General features: G+C 43.6%; 1 protein-coding gene across 3 annotated transcripts in view; it reads left to right on the top strand.

Annotated features, from left to right (window-relative positions):
• Positions 1-955: 955 nt before the first annotated feature.
• The window catches only part of zfhx4 (zinc finger homeobox 4), an 83,566-nt gene continuing 66,327 nt past the window's right edge, over positions 956-18,194 (top strand). The window contains exon 1 of one of the 3 annotated variants that reach the window (XM_084033891.1): positions 956-1,096. The gene's annotated coding sequence lies outside the window, so the exon portion shown is untranslated. Of the gene's footprint in view, positions 1,097-4,566; positions 4,984-15,206; positions 15,268-18,194 lie in introns of those variants that run through there. The other 2 variants (XM_084033890.1, XM_084033892.1) reach the window with 2 other exon arrangements.

The raw sequence follows: 18,194 nt of genomic DNA, 5'->3' as shown, positions 1-18,194 counted from the left end.
AATGAAGAATTGTTTAATTTCACCGTGATTTCATAAACCTGAAATTATTCCAATTACAGAACATATGTCTGAACAAGGGTTTCACTTGTATCGCCATTAGCGCCGCTTACAGTGGCTTTACAATGCCATTTAAAATCAATAAGAACAACAAAAAAACATATTGAGAGTCCCAGGGACAGAATCCACTTAAACGGGGACCCTTGGCATAAGGTGTGGCCATTCGGGGGTCCTTGACATGAAAATGCTGAAGAAGTACTGATCTAAGTCACTGAGGCAAAGGGCTGCATTGACAGGCTTTGTTTCTTTTTTCTCTTCTCTGCTTTTTTTTCTCCCATCTCTCTCTCTCTCTCTCTCTCTCTCTCTCTCTCTCTCTCTCTCTCTCTCTCTCTCTCTCTCTCTCTCTCTCTCTCTCCCCCCTCTCTCTCTCTTTAAAAGGGAGCGGAAGAGTGGGCTGATACCGGTCTCATGTTGCCTATGGATTTTCGTTTATATAATCGATTGAAATGTCCCAATACATTGATTTCGGGTTCAGTGTTTTACAAACAAGCGTTTATGGGTCTCGATTTTATGTTAGGGATGATTCCAGTGTGACACCGATGCGCAAAGAAGCCGGAGTTGTTGATTTTTAAATAAATGGTCTAAACACAAACACGTATAAATCTATTGTTTCATGTATAAAAAATATATATATAAAAACAGAGGGGTGTGGGGAGGCACATAAGAAGGGAAACGGTGAAAAAGACACAATATTGTGTTCCCTCTCTCCTTAATCAAATAAAGTGGTGTAAAGAAAAAAAAAACACACACACAAAAGCATTTCCTTCCCTCTGAATTTCTCCTTGAATTATATGCCATCACTAGTGTGTGTGATTGCGGAATATTAAATTAAAGTGGGATAAGTCCGCACCGAGGCGGGCTGCGTCCAATCCGCAACTCATTTCCCCTGTTGTAGCACCGCATCACTGCGCTCCTCTCTTTTCAATGACAATGTGCCAAATCTGGGCATTTTGAAAACACTTTCCATATGCTATTATCGGATCGCTACTGAGCAAGAGAAAGACAGAAAAGAAGAAAAACGGAATGTTTTATACCAAAGGTACCGAGAGTCTACATTTTTATTTATCATCTCTTTCAATGGCTTATTATACTTTATGCTTTTTTTGTGGGATTTAAAAGAGGTAAGAGGAGGAAAATTTGAAGTTTTTTATAACGATTGCATATTTATGGACCGCTGTTGGATGGCTTTAGGGCTGAGTGTGAACACGCTGAGCGTTTATGTTGAAGCATATATGGACAAAAACTTAATTTTGTGTCATTGTTTTACTGCCTTTTCTTCTTTTCTTGCTAAAAAGACAATTGTTTTTGCTCACTTCTCTGTGGAGTATTTTCAGCAAACTAGTTGGAGAAACATTTTTTCTCCGACATTAATTTCGCTGAAATAACAGAAATAATTCTGACTTTTTGATTTATTTGCAAATACGTGATTTCGCAGCTCTGCGCCTTAATTGAACACAGATGACAACTTGCAAGTGACTTAACATGTCGGGGATTTCTGTGTCTTTTCCCTTTCTTTTATTGTGGTGAAAATACAGTTTGTGATTATTGCACACATTTGGAAAGAAATATTTCTACGTGCATTTTTTATTCGTTTGAATTATTTTGAAGCGAGTGGCAACATCTCGTGTTGGTGTCATGCGATGAAAGACACACTTAACTTATTAACTTGTGTTTTATGGGCCATTGTCAAGCTTGTTTGTGCGCGTGTTTGCCTGACGAGTTGGCCGGTGGGTCACGGTGGCGGGTTGCGGGTCAGAGCTGTGGGCTTTTGCGTGTTTTTGTGTGTGTCCCGAGGAGGCAGAGGGGTCAGCCATGCAGCCCCATGAGGGCGCCGACGCATAGGACAAACAAGGTGGAAGTCTGCATGCACATCCAGCAAACACTCACCGGGGACTCGTGTCAAGACGGGCTACACTATTTATTTACACAGCAAATTATGACTATTTTAAAAACATTATAACATAATCCAACACAACCTCAATTCGGATTTCCAGTTTGACTTGTGAGAATATATCGATGGAGCGACAAGGGTTTCATCCCATGGCTTTTACTGCGCGTGCTATAAGCCTTAAAGCTCGTATCTCCGGACCGGACGATTTCAAGTTATTGATCTACTGGAGTGACATGACATCACGATGAGTTCAATGCCACCTTTCAAATGTCAGCACGTGCAGGAGAAAAATAAATATCCAATGTTTGAGAATAACACTATAATTAAAAGGGTTTAATTGCAGTCGTTCTGCTCTACGTTTCTAGTCATCACACCAAGACATTTCCAGGTTATTTATTTGATTTAGACAACACAAATAATCGCACGCACGCGCACACACACACGCGCACACACACATAATCAAGCACACACACACACACACATACAGACACCAGACCCGAGTTTACCGATAAAAATCTATAATTAATTGAGGATGCTGCTGATATGGAAATGGGGCGAAATATTCGTTAACGCGGTCTATTGTCACGCGGTCCTCCGGAGAAAGAGCATCGTCTGCAGGGAGAGAGGGAGGGTGGAGACCGGGGGGATTTACAACACGCAGGAGGTTAAGATAAGCGCCAGCCTATATCAGTTCTCTAAATCCGCGTTGTGCTTTCTCTTTTTCTCACTGAAAACAAATAAAATAACAAAAGCAACTGCGCTGGAAATGTCACACGCGCGCACAAATGTAATGATAGAAAGTGGGTAATAAGTACATCCTTTCACAGAAATGGAGACACTCGCATAAAAAAAAGGGAAAAAATCACGCTGGTTTATGTCTACAAAGTCCTCCATTTGGGTGCACGAGGTCGCAAATGGGATATAGGTCCATTCCATACAGCTCTGAGAAAGCTCGACGCACGGACCCGCTGGACTTTTTGCGCGTCCGCTGCAGCAGCGGGTCGACTCGACTCTCCAAGCCGTCTGCGAGCGACGCCTCCCAAGGCTGACAGGCTAGAAAACCCCCCTGGAGGACAGGGAGGCAGCTGCAGCAGTAGCGGCAGCAGCGGGAGCCTTGGATCCGGGTGAAAAGTGACGCCTCTGTTCCTCACCTCGACCCACCCACCCCCTTTGTCAGAGACCTCTATAAACCCAGAATAAACAGCCTCGGGTCGGGTCGGGCTCGGATCTCTTGGCTTCTTAAGGATCCAGTTGGTATGGGTGCAGTCCAGTCAATGTGGCTGCAAAGTAGACCTAGTAGTTCGCTTGCCAGCAGCAGCCTTATCATCACATCCCAAGCCCCGGCTCATGCAGTTCAATTCACCCCCAGCTTCGATTTTTTTTTTCCATGAAGGCGAACAAGATCTCTTGATTTTCTCCCCGTTTGAGACTGTGTAAAATCTTCCACTTGCCCAAAAGCCACCATTAAGAAACTGGTGGGGAAAACACACAGTAAACGGTTTGCATTGAAAGAATATAGGGCCAACAGAGCGAGGCACTTTGTCAGGACACTAAATGTAAACGCCAGTGAATGGAGCTTTCAATAGAGAAGGGGATTTTTGTGTGACCCTGTATTGGATTTTGCAGTTTGGCTCTATTGAACCCACACGGGGCCTCAGCGGTCCCGAAAGGGCAGTGATGACTGTACATGTGGTGGATTACTGCGATGCTTTGTTGCTGTGATTTTTAAGCTCGAACGTTGATGTGTGCCATATATGCAACAGATCAGATCTCGCTCCGAGAGAAAAAAAATATGATTTATTATCACAGAATACAATACAAAGCCCAACGGTGTAAATAAGTCACATGTGTGTGTGTGAATGGGTTTCGAGCACATGATGACACCTATGAAGAGTAGGCCCGTTCACAGAACGCGTGTGTGGTTTTTATGCACATTAGTGATAAAAAATGAGTAATTCCACAAAGTCGAGGTATTTCATCAATATATATTTTTTTCTAAGCGTCATAGAAGTTAGTTGGTTCATATACTCGGAACATTTCTAGACTTAATTCTGCGCATCCTAGAAAAAAAAGGTAATTCACCTGTAGTGTCAAAATCGATGAAATCAATACAATACACATGAGCATCATGGACAGAAATATATTCGACTCTTCTATTTGTTAGATCAAGAATATAAAGGGAGACGGTGTTGGGGCGTTCTGTGCTTCGGTGCGGAAATATCCATCTGCAAAAACTTGCTTTTATAGAAAAGGATGACTTCTAAGTAGTTGTAAGTTGTTCTGAGTCCAGCCTGTTTGGTGTGCAGGAAGCGGTTGTCCATTGTTCTACATGTGATTCGGCCCATAGAGAGAAACCATACAAAAGGTTTTTTTTTTTTTCTGCGCTCAATGCGGCCGCCAGGGCTCCGTGTGCGCGTCATTTGCAATGTGGAGACTGTTGATCAACTCACTAATTACACTTCTCTCCTCTCTCCCTCCCTCTCCGTCTCTCTTTTGCTCCCTCCCTCTATCTCTCTCTCTCGCTCTCTCTTTCTCTCTCTCTCTCTCATTCGCCCTCTCTCTCTCTCTCTCTCTCTCTCTCTCTCTCTCTCTCTCTCTCTCTCTCTCTCTCTCTCTGTCTCTCTACCCATTCCCAGAGTGCATATCGGGAAATAGACACACAAAGACATGCGCACTCAACTTAATCAGCCATTTTTTTAAACAGGGCTAAAACGATAATAATTAGCAGAATAAAGACATATCGGATTTTCATTTCCTTTCCTCCGTTTCCCGACCCCCGTCCACAAGAGAAACAGCGAGGCAGCCCGTCGACACGTCGTTTCACCGCCACCGGAACCAAAATAAGGGATAGCTCTCTAAACGCTTGACATTTGTGGTTTTACCCCTTTTCCCAATATAAAGTTGGAGGATTATTGTAATTTTCCCTGTTTTTCAACGTTTTGATTGTTCAATTACGCAAGCCGCTGGATGTGACTGTTTTATAAACCCAAGAGCAAAGAGAGAAGCGGAGGTGACGGCTTTGGAGGGGGAAGAAAGTAAGTTTTTTTTTTCCTTTCCACCTCTCCCTTTAACTTTTATTGAGTAGTTTGGGGTGTGTGTTAAATTTAGGGGTCGGGTATCGATTATCTATCTCACTGGTGGATCTTTGACATCGGGGCTGTTTGGATAACAGGTGCTGTGTGTTTTTAGTCCGGGATAAAGGCGGATATCGTGATGTTAGTGCAACTCCGGCGCTTTGGCTCCAATAAAACAAGCGACTGACAGGGTCGGAGGCGTTCTCACGCATGTGTCCGTGCTAATACGCTGGGAGACCACGTCCATACCTGCCTTTTGCAAAGTTTAGACTATTGTTACGGGGATTGTGTGGTGGACACATTCGCCGAATACTCCACGTTAAGGTCTAACGAGACGAGGCGAGCGTTCCCCCCCGTTTTGTGGCTTTGCAGTGCGGATGTGGTGTTGCCTTTCCAGGAGTCCGATCTCTCGGACATGTCCGCTTTGAGCTCGTTTCCAGTCGAGGGCTCCGGCTTGATGTTTCCCCCTCACTTCCCGACTCTTTATTCCACTCCCCAACCATCAGATTCTTCATTTGAATAGATATTTCGGACGCACTGCCGCGCTCAAAGCCAGCTTTTTTCTCTCTTTTTTTCCCTGTAACACATCGGGTTTCGTGCACCTTCCAGGCATTCACGACCGAAGTGGCGATCTCCCGACACGGTGCCCCTTCCGTAAGCACAAGTGTGTATATTGAAATATTCAAACTAATACCTTTTTTATGACACGACCGTTCCAAAAGCAGCACATTTGCCGGTCGCAGTCCGTGTATGTTTTACCTGCTGCGCTCAAAAAGTAGTCTCACTTTACCGAGGCGTGGGTGGCTGCGTCGCCCAGGAGGGAGACCGATCGCTGGGCTACAGATAGCATGCGAGTCCCTTCACAGCCAGCCACCTCCTGGCTCTCCCGTTTTTCTTTAGCACCGGCATGTCAAACCCCAGAATGTATGAAAAACTCATATTCTGTTCTTCTTTATTGATAGCAACACATTTTAATTTCCGCCTCCCATCCATAAGTCATTTCCCTCGGTCCCCATTCGCGTCGCTGGGTTCATAATTTCCTTATATATAAATCGTCATTCTCTTAATTCCCAGAGACGCCGGGTTGCAACATCTTCTTTAAGTTGTCGATCGGCGCTGTTTCGTATCAATTTAGAGGAGACAGCGCAGGAGTAGGAGTTCGCAGGTATTTTGCGCCCTGGTGGCTGTTTTTTTTTTAGGTAGGTAGACTTGGCTCGGATTGGGACGCGACAGTGACAGGGGGGGACATCGATCGCACGGGAGGAAAAAAACAAAACATCAGGGCCAAGGGGCCAGTCAGTCTCCAACCCGGGTACGTAACGGTGTACTGAGTGTGTGTGAGTGTGTGTGCGTAGAGGGACTGTATGCGCTCCATGAACGGTGTACAGGCTAGACGACCTTTTTACAGGACTGTCTATTTATACACGGCTTTTCTGCCTTTTTCATATGGATTTCACAGCGTATTTATCTCCCCCAAAAATACTTTAAAACAGTTTACCTATATTTGTGTGGATTATTGAATGCGTACAGGGTTTTTTTAATACAGTGTGAGCCTACTTTTTCATCAAAATACGGGTTTTTCTATAGAATCTCACACCGCGAATATGGGCCGTTACCACTGCTTTAATAATCCGAATTAATTTAGTATTATTACTATTGTCATTAATATCATTATTATTATGATTATTATGTTTATATGTGGAGACGTTAGCTGATATTTAAATTAAAAAACTAAATTCAATAAAAAAAGCATTCCTGTTTTTCTGTCAATTAATTGTTAACTCAATTTTAAAGATTGCTAACATATGAGCAGTGATTTCTTTTTTGTGGACAGGATTTAATTTAATTGCATCTGTGTAAAAATACTTAATTTCATTACAGAAATGCAGCTTTGGCCTAATAACAAAAAAAAAAAAAAAAAATCAGAAAAGTGAAATTATGAGATGAGACGATCCTGTCTAATTGCAGTGAATTTCATCAGTTAATGACAGTATTGTCTCACTCTGTAATAGCAGAATCTTCATGTTATCATTCTTGTGTTGCAAATGAGAGAATTTCGGAGGTTTATGTTTGCATAAGCCCAGGCTCCTTGTTTTTGTTTTTCTGTGCGTGGTGTCTTAGCACTATCAAAGGCTGGGTGTGTATATCTCTGCATGTTAGTTAAGCAGCTTGTAACGTTCATTTTACCCGTAGCAGTAGAGGGGAGGGATACAAAAACATATAGTGTGAAAGATGGGCTGACAGCCCTGGGAGGACAATAGCTGTTGGCTTGAAAATGCTCCTTGATTATTAAAAGCTAATGCATTTTCAGCATTGCAGCCTTCATTAAGGGTGCGGATGGAGGGAGGGGGTGGGGGGGTGAGAGGGATGAGAGGGTACTGGGAGGAGGAGAGGATGGGAGAGAGAGAGGGAGACGGGGGCTGAGTCTGTCCTATAACTCCTGGGCCCAAGACACATGCAGCAAGAAGATTGGCTCGGGCCTCTCCTAGGGGTCGACAATGTGTCATTTCCACCCGGCTAGATTGCCCTCTGCCTATCTGATATTAATGTGCAAATCAATATTTCAGGGATTAAATTTCCCTTCTTCATTTTTTATGGTTTCTACCTCAATAAGTCTCCCGTCTAATAGAGGAGGCTGGATGATTTAGAAGCCTTTGCTGCAGAAAGGGAGAGGGAGAGAGAAAGAGAGAAATAGAGAGGAGCTTTGCAACAAGGCTATCGCTGCATTTTAATGTTCTTCTTCGTGGATCCCCCATAGGCCCTTAGTAAGGAGGGCTATATCGCTGCTTTACAGTGTAAAGACAGCCAATTTGGCTAAAAGGGCAGAAAGGGAAAATATGAGTCCGGTTGAATACTTAAGACGCTGTGGTAATCCGAGTAGCAGGTATTAGTGGAGGGGAGCTCCCCTCCTCAAACACACACACACACACACACACACACACACACACACACACACACACACACACACACACACACACACACACACACACAGGGCTACATCCAAACCTGCATTACCAGCCGACACGCTTCAGCGAGCAGTATAGCTTACTACACGCTGGACTGCTATAACAATATATTTTTTTTCGTCTTCTCTTTCTCCTCCACTTCTCGCCTTTTTTGCATAGAAGCCCATCGACGTCCATTGGAGAGATTTACCCTCCTGCATAATAACATCTGGCGTATGTGTGCGATGGAAATGAATCACTCTGACACAATGACCTGTGTATGATTATTGGGGAAGGGAGGAGCGTATTACCATAGTCATAATGCTGCATCTCATTGAGAGTCAACTAAATGAGCTTGGACCCTTTGACTCCCCATACACATTCATTAAGGGACAGTGCACACAGAGGCGTCTGTCTGCCACTAGGTGTGTGTCTGTGCATGTGTGTTTATTTAATCCTCCTTCCTGTACCATCTGGTGCGCGTGTGCACGCATGTATACGTGCGTGTCCGGCAGCAGCACAGTGTGAATATCCCCCCCCACTCAGCCCACGATCCCCCCCCCTCTCCATTCAGCCTTTGCAGCAGAGCAGAGTAGACTGTTTTAACATACCCTTGATAGGGAGAGTGTCAGTGAGTGAAAACACGAAAAGAGAGGGAGAAAGAGACAGAGGAAGAGGCACAAAAGAGCTCTAATTGTAGCACGACCGCTTGGCTTCCTCCCTGATTCACGGCCATTACGATTTGAAAAGCACAACCGCCTGTCCTCCATTATCAAAACGGCAGGCCTACACACACTCTCACATCCATACACACATACTCACTGGGGGGAATCATGTAGATTTTTTTGTCTCTTATCTGTGGCTCAAATAACTGCTATCATTCCGGTCACCAGATTCGAGGGGATTCAATATTGAACACATCCAGCATTCTCCTCGCACTAATGGCGGTGGCTGGTTGAATTTACAAAGTCAAAGTAAATTCTTAATTTTCAGGCTTCCGAGCTGGATCATCATATTTGACAGGCCAAGTTGTCTTTTTCACATTCTCTCTTTCACACTTCTTACTTAGGTTTTTAATGGATAGTGTTTTATGCAACATGTATTATGCAAGTGTTCCCGGCATGTAGTTTTTGATGCAAAGAGGTATCTAACAGCTGAATATTTTAGATGGATCAAGGTGTGATATTCTCTTTATGGTTATGTAGTGTGTGTGTGTGTGTGTGTGTGTGTGTGAGTGTGTGTGCGTGTGTGATGGTCTGCAGTAGTAGTGTCAAGGTATCCTGGCTCAGCGAGGCCTGTAGGGGGAGAAGCTAAGAAGTCCGCAACAGCTCAGCATTATGTCTCAAAGAGGGGGGCTTCCTTTGTCAGCCCTGGGGCACCACCGCCAACACACACTTTCTCTCTATCACACACACTGAGCGAGAGGCGGAGGAGGGTTAAAGACTTGGAACGAGATCAAGCCCCTCCGTAGCTCCCAGGGAGGGTACTTGTGAATATTCGAGTTTTAGTGTAATTAGCACTTAATTATATTAACATATGCAAATTGTCAGGCGGAGAGCTTGTACCGCCGGTGGGTATCGGCTGAGATACAAGTGACTCTATTGTACCACCACGGCAGAAAAGAGAATAATGGGTGTGTGTAAGGCAACCAGCCAGCAGCCAGCCAGCCAGCCCCCCGTAGCACATAACCAGCTATATAGCTCATTTAAATCTCTGGCTGGCCGCTTTGCCAAATTTCATTAGTCGCCATGACGACCTGGCTAATTGTGCTGACTAATGTCCCCTGATCTGTCGTCAGCCGGGATGGGTGTACATCCTCCGCACCCCCCAAAAGGCATGAGAGGGGCAGAGAGAGGCCCGACTGTCCAGATTAGACCGGCACACAATGACTCCTATTTACACACGTTCCGCTTGTACGGGCGTTTGCATATTCAAAAATACTCTGCCATCTTTCCTTGTCTGCCCAGTGTGTTTGCATGTGCACTCGTGCATTAGCAAGGCTGCGCGCATGTGGCAGCAATGTGTCGGGACGGGACGACAATAGTTCAGCTGTGTGTCGTGTGTGTCACATGTGTAACACACTGCTGTCTGTGAAGCGAGACTGGGGCTGTGAGACTGGTATGGCCCTGTGTAGCGACATAGCTGAATTTGTTTTTGATTATTGTACAAGACTGAGATTCTGGCAAAGAAAAGCGTGGGCCTAAATAACAGGGACAAGGAGTTCTGCCTTTGAAACTTTCAGCCCTTTTTTTTTCATTCCATCCAAATATCTAATTACATCACATCTTTATAGCTCCCCCCAACCAAGCAGCGGGACTTTCTTTTTTAAGGGGGAGGGTGGACAAACATTTAATTTTCTGTGCTTCCCACTAGCCAAAGGTGGATAGAGATTGGGCCTAGTTGGTGCTACTAGTACTTGCATGCTAATCCTGTTTTTTGACAGGAATGTAAACTGATATAATTGCTTTTCAGAGGCAGGAACGGCGGTTTATACAAGTGTGAAAGCACGGGAAAGGGGATTAGCATTATTTTGCATAATGCTGGGCAGGCACTGAATGGGGCATTGAACGCTTGACTGGGTGACAGAGATGAAAGAGAGATGAAATGCTCTACCCCTCTTCTCTCTTTCCCTCCCTCTCTCCCCTCCAGTCCCTCTGTCTCTGGCCGCTGTTGCCAGTAGAGGACTGTGTTTGCTGGAAAGGACCCTGGAAACACCAGGCCGGTGTTTTTGTCCGTTTGTTCGGATGCCAGCAGATGGAAGCTGTCATGTGAGGCAATATGTATGATAATAGAGTAACTGTGGTAACTCCTAGCTTCCTAAGCCTCCATGTATGTACTAAACTGTATCCCTAAAGCACTGGAGTGTGCAATTATGTAGTGGCTGGATGTGGCTCAGGTAGCATTTACATGGAAGGAAGGGAGCGGCTTTCATGGATCAAATCAAACTACACCGTTCTTACATTTTCCTTTTATTGAGATGTTTGCTAAGGATTTGGTCGGATATCGACTTGGTAGGGAAACTGTGGAATTGCGAGGCAGGTGTGTTTTATGTGAATGCCTGCGTGTGTGTGTGTGTGAGAGCCCTGCTGGTAGTGGTAGGTGGGGGCACAAGGGTGGTGACGCAGCTTAAAATTGCCACCATGACTTCCATATGACCCGACTCGACTTTGTGAGTAATTTATGATCAACCGTCATCATTGCTATTGCATCTGGCGTATGGAAATGATCCAGGGTCGAGGGAGGGGCGCTGGGTTGGGTAGTGGAGAACATGAACGCCACAAAGGCCGGTGTGGCCTGTTTTTGTTGTCCCTCATTGGACAGGATCCTCTTTCTTTGACCTTTTGCACGCCTTCCCTCTCCTTTCATATGTTAATGCCAGCCAGACCAGAGGAGGAAACGTGCTGGAGCTGAGTGGAGGAGGACAAAGACTCCCTCTCTCTTTCTCTGCCTCCTTTCCACGCTATATCTCCTCTTTTCTTGCCTCTTCCCCTCTCAACAACTTGACAGACTTTGGCATGAAAGGACGTGAGTGCTTAGCGGATAGGAAAGGTGGGAATGGTGTTCTCGCTGTGACCTGCACCACCTGTGAGGATCAAGTGTGCGGCAGCGATCCTCGGTTATGTGTATGTGGAGTGTTATTTTGAGTGGCCCTTGTAGTGTGTATTGCAGATCGGTAATCGTTTGAGCCGTGCCACCAGTCGTGTTATGGCTCAGTTGGTTGAGGAGTGATTTGTTGCTTTTTCGAGTGAAGGTAGTCAAGTTGTCATACGGAGTCTATATTTTTCCGTCTCTCTCAGCTCGTCCTACTCGACGTTCTTACAACCAGTAAAGTACTGTCTCTGGCGGGGTAAAAGGATACTAATACAGTTACTACAACCCTCCCCTAACATAATACGCCAGTGCACCACTGTTGAGCATGACGTGGTTTCGGGGCTCTTCTGGCTCTGTTATGGGAAGGGGGCATGTTATCTGTAGGAAATGTAATTTTTGTCCTCATTGAAATCGTTCATTATTGAGCGCGGTTATCTAAATGTTTTTGTTGCTGTTGGTCCTGCGCCAGTCAGGATTGCGTTACCCTCTCTCTCCCTCTCTCTCTCTCGTCTCAATGTCTGTCTCTCTCTCATCTCGCCAGGCCTTCATCAGTCTCTTAGGGGAAAATAGAAAGAGGGGGATTTTTCTCTTCCCTCTGTGCTGCGTCCCGTTCTCAGGCTCTCCTGCCTATTTTGCATCAGCCATCTCATACAGGATATTAGCCATGGAAAAACATGGGTCTGGGTATTTCATTTAGAATAATATGTTTATTCTTTTCATTTCAAAGTGGAAAGGGCGGGGTGGGGAAGAACAATCGGGGCCGTGTGTTTCGGAGAGTCTTTCTGTTTGATTTGAGGTCCTGTGGGCCCTGGGGGTGGCTAAGATTCTCAGGTTTAGGTCAACTAAAATAGGCTGTTGACAAAATGAGGCCTCACTTTTTTTTCTCTCGTATTGTCTCACTAATTTGCTTTCTCTGTGGACGTCTGTTGGTGTCTCATGTTCTCTGTTGCTCTCTGTCTCCCCTTTCATTTGCATCTCTGGGTGTTGTTTTTTCAGTGGTATGGCAGTCAGCTAGGGAGGGGAGTTTATTGCACACGATTCTAATGCAAACAGACGTGGTCCTCATTTATACTCTTTGACTCCATTGTACATCAGCTATATAATTATTCTTATTTTATTTCTGTATATTAGTGTAGCGCTGCAGCCACCTTTCAGTCTGTGACATTGCTTGTCCTTTATACTCCTTGAGACGGCCACTCTGAAGGACACTTGCTCAGCCCTTCAGGTCCATGTGAGTGCCTCAAAGTCCTCATCTTACATATTCAACAAAGCATTCAGCAGGCTTTTGTTTTAGAAAGGTTTGTCCCTCTTGTACTCACCAACAAATAATGCACAGTACAAAAGGTTATATGCCACATTTTTATCGATTGCTCTCAGAAGTATTTTCATCGCTTTAAAAGCTGGCAAGGTAAAGACAAAACTGGAAAACAATATGCACACAGAGAAGTTAAGAAGACGAGATCGGAGTTAAGAGGGAAATAGAGTTGATGAATGACTAAGTTTCTCCAGGTTTGACAAAAGATACACCACAATAGCACAAGACGTCCCATGACAAATGATGCATTCTCCCTCTTCGTTGGCCAAAGACAAAGACGGGGATTGAAGAGGCTGAGAGGAAAAATGCACATTAATAGACCGTAAGGAAAAATAAGGAGAGAGTGATACTTTATATCTGTGTAATTTAAAGACACGATAGCAAGGATGGGATACGTGTATCAAATCCCCCTTTCTGTTTGGTTCAAGTATATATATCAGCATAATCACATGCCGTTGTATGCATGTCTTTCTCATATGCAACATGATTGGCATGTGGTATTCCTGAAGGCAATAACAGGTGGATATCAAGGCCATTGGCAGGGCTTGTCAGGGAATAAGTGGCTAATTAATTATGCATGACATGTGGTCTTAAACAAACACTGTAATGAGACATGAGACACATTTACTCGACAATTTGTGTGTTGACCTCATCAGTTATTCCAAAAATAATAATAGTAATAATGATAATATGAATAATAATAATAATACAATTCACAATTCTTTTACTAAGTATGGAAACTCAAATAATTTTAATTTCTTAACCACCATTTCTTCACTAAATAATAACAATAATAATCATAATAATAATTCTAATAATAATATTAATGATAATAAATGTAACTTCAGGGATAAACATTATTAAAAAGCATATTTCTTTTCTTTTTCCAATGTAGGTCTCAATCTGATCTAATACAGGCAAGCAAGCATGTGTCTCCACTACTCCCCCGAGGAGACTCCGGCCAACACTATCCCTCTCAAACCCTGCCTCTTTTTTTCTGGCCTGGCACCAGCCTCGGAATAATCTTTAATTATTTGCTTTAAGAAAAAAAGAATACAACTCCCTTTTTTTCTGTGACAGTAAAGAAGAAGAGCAGAGCAGGCGCAGGAATGTTCTTGTATATGAAATTGTAGGTATTAACAGGGCCGATTTTGTCAGCGGTTTCACTGATGTATCAGCTCTCTGCCCCTAGACTAAATAAAGAAGGGGGTTTTGCAGTGTTTCATCCTAGTTTAGATGAGCAGATATTGGACGGCTCTGAGAGGAATTGTTAAAAAAGCAGAGTATAGCTGAAAAAAGACCTCTTCCTTAACACAATACCCTAAACATGTGTCAAGATGTGGTGATGGATGGTCTGGCGTTTTTTTTGGCTTGTGAGAGACATCCTTATACCTTTTTGTAATATTGTAAACGTAGCGGCAGAACTCTTTTAGACTTGAGGTGATTGCTATATATATATAGTGTATAATTAAGAAAAATAAGATGCATACTATATATATATATATATATATATATATATATATATATATATATTTTTTTTTATGGGCCTTTGCTTTTCCATAGGCATAATGTGTGAGTGTATGTGTTTGTTTAAGGGAGACAAAAAAAAGAACAAAAAAAAAAGCAGCGAGATATTGCTGACTCTGGTCTTTAGCTGCCTTGTCATTGACCTCCACGGCCTCCTGGTTGTCACATTACGGACAATGCAACATACACATTACGGACAATGCAACATACACATTACGGACAATGCAACATACACATTACGGACAATGCAACACATAGGCACAGACAGAGGGGTAAAAAGAGAGACATGTTGATCATTTAGAGTACGCAATGAGACTTTTTTTTATCTGTGATGTTAGATTTGAAAATGTTTTGTGTCACTTATATCTAATAGTGGTTATTTCCTGCAGCGAATGGCAAGGTAATGAGTCCATTTCATCTCGGTTCCCTCTCAGCGGGCTGGCTTTGGATTTGCGTGACATGGTGTTTATTTGATAAAGGAATATTATGGTGCTAATCTAAAACCATGCTAATTACATCTGACAGTTGTTTGTTTGTAGTGAAATCCAATTAAAATGTACACTTTTCAACTCATCCACCCCCCCACCCCCCCATTCTCTTTCTTCCCTCCCACGATAACCAGTAAAAGAGCCTGTGATGGCATAAATAACAACTGTGCTTTCCTTGTGGTTTTTGTGAGAAGAGGGCAAACTCACAACAGCTGTCAGAAAAAGGGGGTTTGTTTAAAAAGGCAAATGGCTTTGGTCTAAAGTTCATTTGGAGAGCTTTCTAATTAAATAGAGAGCCAAAAGCTTAAGTTAATTAGTAATTCCCTGGGTCCAGAAATTAGACCTGTCACGAGTATTCCAGCTCTTGGAAAGCCAAAAGGTATGTGTGCATTTGTGTTTTCCGTGTTTTTCCATGAATCCCTTGTGTCCACTTTCTGAACACAAGTGTGCCTAAATAAGTGTTCATCTGTGCCTTTTTTTTTCGTGTTGAAAACGAATTTTCCCCGTTGAAATGCTTAGTACATTAATAGTCTTTTTGTGGCGTGTCAGAGAAGTGCTTCGGAGATGTTTAAGTGAGGGGCACATAGCTTGTGGCGTCAGTCAGGATACCTGCCCTATGATTATGTTTATGAAGATAATAACAGGGCTGGGATCCCGCCGAGTACCGTCTTTAGAAAACAGTGGGGGTTTGAACTTTAAACTTTATTGTTACCCCTGGAAAAGAACTGGAAGGTTCGGTCGCCATGTTGGAGGGAACGTCTGTACAATTAGTAAGGTGTCTTCGTATCCTAACCGTTAAATGTAAAAGCAGATGTTCTCTTCTCTCCTGTCCTCCTCTCTTGTACTTGACAGTGTAATTGGACAGATAAGAACAGGTTAAGCAAACATAAATCAGCTGACTTTAACACAATGGAGACGAGATGTCCTTGCTTGTTGAGACCGTAATGTAATAATAACTAGCATTCGAGACGGCCAGCAAACACACTGTTGTGGCGCAGTTCGTCGACTTATGTGTACTATCCGATCACTAGCTCAACCGCTGGCATGTTTCTTGGTCACTTGATACAGATAGATATCTTTCACCAAATAGGGCAACAGAAGTGACATTTTTTTCCTATCCTAAAAAGGAATGAAGTTCATGCAACAAGTAGACGGAGTTGCCACATTAGTTTGTAATGCTTAATAATAGGTTCCAAAACATCAGCAGAACTTACTGCTCTTGCAAAACTGATTTCAGTGCTGGAAAAGCACTCGGTGCTTTTAATTTCAGGCCGCTCTGCCTGTGATGAGGCAAGTATTTTAAGAATATAGCATACTATTTCCGAGGCTTGGGATAAGCTACACATCCAAGTTGTTTCACAAGAGTCGCAGTTATCACAGCTTAAAATAAGCATAAAATTGGACGCTCATGGTAGTTGATACAGTATAACCAGCCGTTTATATGTGCCAGGTGGATGTGAAATGCCTGCGTCAGAGACTGCTCTCTGTGTCTGTCTGTGAGTGTGTGCTATCCTTGACTGACGTGGACAATGTTTGCTTAACCTCTTCTGCGCTGCACCACCACGGCCTTGTCAATTTAAGTGTGTGTGTGTGTGTGTGTGTGTGTGTGTGTGTGTGTGTGTGTGTGTGAGAGAGAGAGAGAGTCCAGCAATGGTAGCCTTTATTTTTCATGTTCCCAGCAGTATTTATTCTAAACAAACCTGCTGAGAGGCAAAGTGAGAGAAAGAGAGGGGTCTGAATCAACACAAATGAGTGATATTTGTTATTTTTTTCCTGGGGTGATTTAATAATTGTGTCCATCTACACACCCCAATAAAAAAAAACTTTCTGTTTTAGAGACCAGATTTTTTTTCTTTCTCTGAGACTTTTTATTTAGCGGCATTATTAATTTCACTTGGCATATAATCCCAGCCTGCCACCCTCTTCGACTACGCTATGCTATTGCAGCCAGGAGGTGTGTGTCTGTGTGAGCACGGTCTCATGATTCTGCATCATCCAAAGGATAAGGCTGTGATTTATGTAACAGCTAAGCCCTTTCATATTGTGTATGTTGTACCTCACAAGAGCACGATGAGCAGGCTAGATTAATATTTATTTAGCACAGGCAAATCAAGGATTAAGCAGTCATCATTTTAGCACTAATCCATGTCTCTGGTGAGATGCGGAGACAAAGAGAGGCAGATTACCAAACACATAGCGCCGCAAAACCACAATTAGTTGGTGACTCGCTTTCCTCGGCTATGCGGAAAAAGTAAGATGGACAGAGGATGTGATGACACGCGCAAACGTACACTCACAAAGTTTTGCTTCATCACGTCTCGCTTACCTATTGTTGTGAGTGTTTGTCTGCTTCACACAGACTTTTAATTTCTCTTACTCACCACCCTTCTCTCTTCAAAAGGATCCCTCATTGACATTAGCAGTGGTTTGTCTGATTCACTCATCTGACGTAAATGTGTCTCATGATCTTTCCACTGTCCGAACACACACACACACACACACACACACACTCTCTCTCTCTCACACACACACACACACATGCAAGAGCAATGAATACTTCTTTCTTAGCTCCAACCACGTGGGAGAGGGATAGTTTGCTTATGCTGTGTGAGTCTTTGGGTGTGCGCGTGTGCATCTGTGTGTGTGTGTGTGTGTTACGAGTTTCTTGGGAGTCTGTAAATAAAATTACATTCTTTACTAATTGAGTTAAACTGCCTTGCTGGAGATGTGGCAAAAAAAGATGAAAGCGCCCTGTGTATGTTTTGTGTTTGTGCGTTGCGAAGGCCATGTGTGTGTGAATTTGAATGTGTACAGTGGTAATCTAGTTTGCTCGTGGCACTCTCAGGTGGTAACCAACAGGGATCTTGCATGTGTACCACTGTGAAGCTTCAGCTACAGCAGAACAGTTCATCAAGAGTTGGAATAAAAAAAAAGTGTGTGTGTGGTGTGTGTGTGTGTGTGTGTGTGTGTGTGTGTGTGTGTGTGTGTGTGTGTGTGTGTGTGTGTGTGTGCGTGTGTGTGTGTGTTGTCTGTAGGGGGGCACCCCTCACATGGGGAGCAACAACAAGGAACAGCAAAGGGGCCAAAAAGAGCATTTGGAGAGCTGTTGCAGTATAGCGAGGGGTGATTTGGGAGGGCACGGGGGTCGGAACTAGATGTGAGGGCGATTGAGAGAAAATAAAAAAAGAAGAGAGATAAATAAAAAGAATGGACAGACAAGTCGTGCTGTGATAGAGAAAGACGGGAGAAGCACACAGAGAGAGAATGGCATCCTCAGTTCCCCTTTGCCCTCCTTCCTCTCTTTCA

Source organism: Eutrigla gurnardus (assembly GCF_963514095.1).
Source record: "Eutrigla gurnardus genome assembly, chromosome: 18".
Lineage (NCBI taxonomy): Eukaryota > Metazoa > Chordata > Actinopteri > Perciformes > Triglidae > Eutrigla > Eutrigla gurnardus.
Note: the sequence above shows the minus strand (reverse complement) of the source record. Positions and strands in the feature narration are given on the sequence as shown.